This window comes from Pongo abelii, chromosome 16 (genome assembly GCF_028885655.2).
Source record: "Pongo abelii isolate AG06213 chromosome 16, NHGRI_mPonAbe1-v2.0_pri, whole genome shotgun sequence".
Taxonomy (NCBI): Eukaryota; Metazoa; Chordata; class Mammalia; order Primates; family Hominidae; genus Pongo; species Pongo abelii.
The window spans coordinates 62,614,623-62,620,299 of record NC_072001.2 but is presented as its reverse complement, the minus strand read 5'-3'; the positions used below and the strand labels follow the sequence as shown (position 1 = coordinate 62,620,299).

General features: G+C 44.7%; 1 pseudogene; it reads left to right on the top strand.

Annotated features, from left to right (window-relative positions):
* The first annotated feature begins 2,624 nt into the window (after positions 1-2,624).
* Positions 2,625-3,125, top strand: LOC100441732 (large ribosomal subunit protein eL21-like; annotated as a pseudogene).
* The last annotated feature ends 2,552 nt before the right edge of the window (positions 3,126-5,677 follow it).

Here is a 5,677-nt window from a genome sequence, read left to right as displayed (position 1 = left end):
ATTGCCCAGGCTGGTCTTGAACTCTTGAGCTCAGAGTGATCAACCCACCTTGGCCTCCCAAAGTGCTGGGATTACAGGCGTGAACCACCGTGCCCGGCCTGATTACTCACTTCAAAATTACATCCCTACACACACACACACACACACACACACACACACAGACCCCTTATCCCCTTTACTAGTTTATCATTTACCTCCGCAACACTTATATTTTCCTTGTTTATTGCCTGTCTCACTTCACTGCAAAATTTGCTCCATGAGGGCAGGGATGGTCGGTTTTGTTTGCTGCTGTATCCCCAGTGCCTACAACAGTATGTAGCACATAGTAGGTACTTGACAATTATTTGTTACTGGGCTGGGTGCAGATTACTCCCCTGTAATCCTAGCACTTTGGGAGATGGAAGCAGGAGGATCACTTGAGGTCAGAAATTCAAGACCAGCCTGGGCAACATAGTGAGACCCCATCTCTACTAAAAAAGTGTTTAAAAATAGCCAGAAATGGGGTCCCACACCTGTAGTCCCAGGTATTTGGGAAGCTGAGGTGGGATAATCACTTGAACCTGGAAGACTGAGGCTGCAGTGAGCCATGATCGTGCCACTGCACTCTAGCCTGGGTGACAGTGTGAGACTATCTCAAAAAAAGTATTTTTTTGACTAAATTCTGGCCACAAGGAAACTGAATAACACAATTGAACTAGTTTACTTAGCTACCTGCCCAAAGGAAAGACAGTAAGAACTTGAGTAGGTTGGTGTGACACCACACTCTGGGGGCTGCTGTGTGAAATCAGAGGGGTATGTGTGCACGCACACATATGTTTAATGACAGCAGGTAGAGAAACCAGACAGAAAAGGTAATATAATCATTCACCTAAGCTGAGAAGAGTTTATGGGCATATATGACCCATACGATTGCCATTAAGTGTGATAAAGGGCTTCCAGACCGGGTGTGGTGGCTCATACCTGTAATCCCAGCACTTTGGGAGGCCAAGGCAGGTGGATCACCTGAGGTCAGCAGTTTGTGACCAGCCTGGCCAACATGGTGAAAACCCGTTTCTACTAAAACTACAAAAATTAGTCAGGCGTGATAGCACCATCTACTCGGGAGGCTGAGGCAAGAGAATTGCTTGAACATGGGAGGCAGAGGTTGCAGTGAGCCGAGATCGCGTCATTGCTCTCCAGCCTGGGTGACAAAGCAAGACTCCATCTCAAAAAAAAAAAAAAAAGGGGGCTTCCAGCTGTCAGGAAAGTTCAGGGCTATATCCCCGAATGGAGGAACACTTGTTGATTTCAGTGAACCCGGAATCAATATAGGTATTAGAATAAACACAGATATTGAGGAAGATAAAGTAGGCAAGATTAAATATTTACCTTGTGCTCACAATAAATGCATTAGCAGAGCACAGAAGTTGGGGAGACACTAGGGATTTTGCTGTGTACACATGGATTACAGATTGCAAGCAATTATTGTCTCTCCTCTGTTAACTCCACTGGACTCTTTATCCCTGGTGTCAGGGTTGCTGTCAGTTTCACAAATGTGTTTGCCTAGCTCATGGCAGGACATGCAGTTGAATTTGCTCTGACCACAAATATGAAGTTCCTGAGAAAGGAACAATGGGAGTCCAGTGAACTCACATCGAAGTTCCTGAGAAATGAACAATGGGAGGGCCTATGGGAGTCTTTAATGAGTAGGTGTCTTCCTGGGATGGTGTAATCGGTCACTGCTGCACAGGCCCCCCCCCACCCATGTGCATCATGAGGAAAAGCACATCAGACACTCCTCAACAACCCAATAGGAAGCTACCCTTCCTTCAACACATGTGCACATGGCACCTATGGTCACAGCCAGGTCACTGTGGGAACAGTTTTTGAATTGCTCAGGGTCTGCTTTGGAAAAAGCTGTGTCTGGCCAGGTGTGCAACCCCAGCACTTTGGGAGGCCAAGGAGGGTGGATCACTTGAGGTCAGGAGTTCAAGACCAGCCTGGCTAACATGGTGAAACCCCTCCTCCACTAAAAATACAAAAATTAGCCGGGCGTGGTGACAGGTGCCTGTAATCCCAGCTACTTGGGAGGCTGGGGCAGGAGAATCACTTGAACCTGGGAGGTGAAGGTTGCCTTGAGCTGAGATCATGCCATTGCACTCTGCACTCCAGCCTGGGCGACAGAGACTCCATCTCAGAAAAAAAGAAAAAAGAAAAAACCGTCATGCACTCCCCCTTTCTCACCATTATGTCCACCTTCCTCTTTGGCCTCTTCCATCTCCTCTCCTCCCTCTCAGATCCCCATCATATTCCTCTCTCACTTCTAATTCTCTCTCAATTTCCAGTGATGATCAAAGCATGTGACACCTTTCAGCTGGAAAATATTAATTAAAAGAGAGAGACAAGAGGGAGGGGGGAAGGGAAGGGGGAAGGGAGGGAGGGAGGGCAAGAGAGGGAAGGGGGAAGAAGGAAGGAAACTATTCCTCTGGGTGTCTTCCATTTCTGGAGTCTGAGCAAGTTAGTATTCATTCAGTTAATTAATTTACTTGAATCCAAGCTTATCTAAAAAGAAGATTTAACTAAAATATACATAAAACATACTAAGGCGCCTTTCGGGTGGAACCTCCATCTTCCAGTAATTCGCCAAAATGACCAACACAAAGGGAAAGAGGAGAGGCACCTGATATATGTTCTCTAGGTCTTTTAGTAAACATGGAGGTGTTCCTTTGGCCATGTATATGCGAATCTATAAGAAAGGTAATATTGTAGACATCAAGGGAATGGGTACTGTTCAAAAAGGAATGCCCCACAAGTGTTACCATGGCAAAACTGGAAGAGTCTACAATGTTACCCAGCATGCTGTTGGCATTGTGGTAAACAAACAAGTTAAGGGCAAGATTCTTGCCAAGAGAATTAATGTGCGTATTGAGCACATTAAGCACTCTAAGAGCAGAGATACCTCCCTGAAACGCACGAAGAAAAATGATCAGAAAAAGAAAGAAGCCAAAAAGAAAGTTACCTGGGTTCAACTAAAGCGCCAGCCTGCTCCACCCAAAGAAGCACACTTTGTGAGAACCAATGGGAAGGAGCCTGAGCTGCTGGAGCCTATTCCTTATGAATTCATGGCATAATAGATGTTAAAAATAAATAAATAAATAAAGGACCTCTGGGCTGAAGAAAAAATAAATAAATAAAAAATAAAATAAAATATTCTAAGGCAACAAAAGCCAGAGGAAAGATGAAACAAAGGAACAAAAGTGTTAAAGCAAACTAAATATGGCCCGAGGACACCGTACTTCTGTATTTGAGTCCTTGTGAATGAACTGTAACCTAACTTAACAGACAAAATTGAAAACCTAACTTAGGAGTCTGAGCCTGTAACAATAGCTATGTCTTGGCCAATCCAAGTACGACAAGAAGTGGCCATATTTCAACCATTCATACACTGCCGAGGGTTCAAACTGTGTTCGAACAAAGCATACGCCGAACTGTAATCAATCCAGCCATTCTGTACCTCACTTCCAATTTCCGTACGCCATTTCTCTTTGTCAATAAATCTTCCACCATGTGGCAGCGCTGGGGTCTCTGTGAATCTGCTGTGATTCTGGGGGCTGCTCGATTCACAAATTGTTCATTGATCAATTCAACTCCTTTAAATTTAATTAGGCTGAAGTTTTTATCAATACGGACAGAATACAAAACGGCATAAAAAATGTGGCTAATACAAAAACACATACCAAGAAGTCTTATTCCCTTAACCCATGTATGCCTGGTGTTCCATTATTGGAACACTAAGCATGTGGGAGTTGTTTACATCCTACTGCTCCAGGTCACCACCAAGGTCTGATTTTTCACACATCTGCAATTCAAAAAATCGCAACCTCCAGCATAAATGGGTTAAGAAAGCGGGCCACAAATTCAACTATAAATTTTCTAGCTTAAAACTATGAGTAACATAAATCTCAGGGTCTGATTCAAAAGAAAAAAAAACTGAAACACATACGTGACCTGATGCCAACCCAAGAAAGATTTTTTTTTTTTTTTAGATAAAATGAACGATTATCTCAACAATCAACGTCTTTAGAATGGGTAATCACAGAACTTCTTAGAAGATTCCTCAAGGAAAACCATAGGCATATCTCCATAGAGCCTTTTATTTTGAGACAGAGTCTTGCTCTGTTGCCCAGGGAGGAGCACAGTGACACGATGATCATAACTCACTGCAGCTTCAGCTTTCTGGGCTCTAACGATCCTCCTGCTTCAGCCTCTGGAGAGTTGGGTCTTCAGGCACATGCCACCAGGCCTGGCTAATTTTTTATTTTCTATAGAGATAGGGTCTCACTTTATTGTCCAGGCTGGGCTTGAACTCCTGAGCTTAAGCGAACTTCCCACCTCAGCCACCCAAAGTGCTAGGATTACAGGCATGAGCCACCACATCTTGCCAGAGCCATTTATGGTCAGCAATTCTAGGAGGTCCAGGTCCCAGACATCTGCTGCTCTGGTACATCCCACGCAAACTTGCAAATCATAGGCAAGGTTTAGCTGGGACTGTGTTTGTGATTGCCACTGCTGTTATTTTAAAGTCAATGCGATTAAGAGGGGTATGCATGCTTCCGTTTTCCTCCTCTATTGTTTTCAATACTGTGGCTTCATACATTAATGTTGCGTAACTGGGCCCTAAAGGCACTGCCCTGGACACCCCAGCCATTCATCTATTTATTCAACAGATATTTTTGAGCACCTTTTATTGCACTCTTCTACATAAACAAACATGTCCTACTTCACGAGCTTAAATTCTAGGGGAATGAAACTGGCAATAGATAAGTAAAATTACATGGTATATCAGATGAGTAAGTGTTACAGAAAATAAAGCAAGAAAAGGCAAGAGAGTGCTAGAGGAAGAAAATTTTTATGGAGTCAGGAAAGTCCTCACTGAGAAGGTCACGTTTGAGTAACGACCTGAAAGGTCAGGGAACTGTAGATATCTGAAGAAACAGCAAGAGCAGAGGCACTGGGGTAGGGAGTGGTTTGGCTTGCTGGAAGAATGGCACGGAAGTTAACTTGCCCAGAGCAAAAAGCAAGGAGGAGTGGAGAAGTGCTAAGAGAAAGAAGAAATGGTACAGGGGCAAGACAGATCACATGGACCCTGGTAGGGTCACTGTAGGAACTTCAGAGTGTAACCAAGCACCCCCCAACTTTTTTTTTTTTTTTTTTTGAGATGGAGTTTTGCTCCTGCTGGCCAGGCTGGAGTGCAATGGCATGATCTCGGCTCACTGCAACCTCTGCCTCCAGGGTTCAAGCGATTCTCCCGCCTCAGCCTCCCAAGTAGCTGGGATTACAGGCACCCACCACCATGCCCGGCTAATTTTTGTATCGTTAGTAGAGACAGGGTTTTACCATGTTGGCCAGGCTGGTTTTGAACTCCTGACACCTCAGGTGATCCGCCTGCCTCGGCCTCCCAAAGTGCTGGGATTATAGGTGTTGGCCACTGCGCCCCGTCTCCAAGTACCCCCGTTTTTCTAGAGTAGTTAAACCAAAACAAATTCTAAGGCCACCCCCCTCCAAACATTTGAATGGACCCTTCCTCTCAACCAAGGGCATTCTAGAGTTAACCTGGAAATCCAGTTCAGGCCATGATGCAAGAGGGGACAGGATATGCCTCATTATACCCCTCCAGCATTAACACCAACAGGGACCT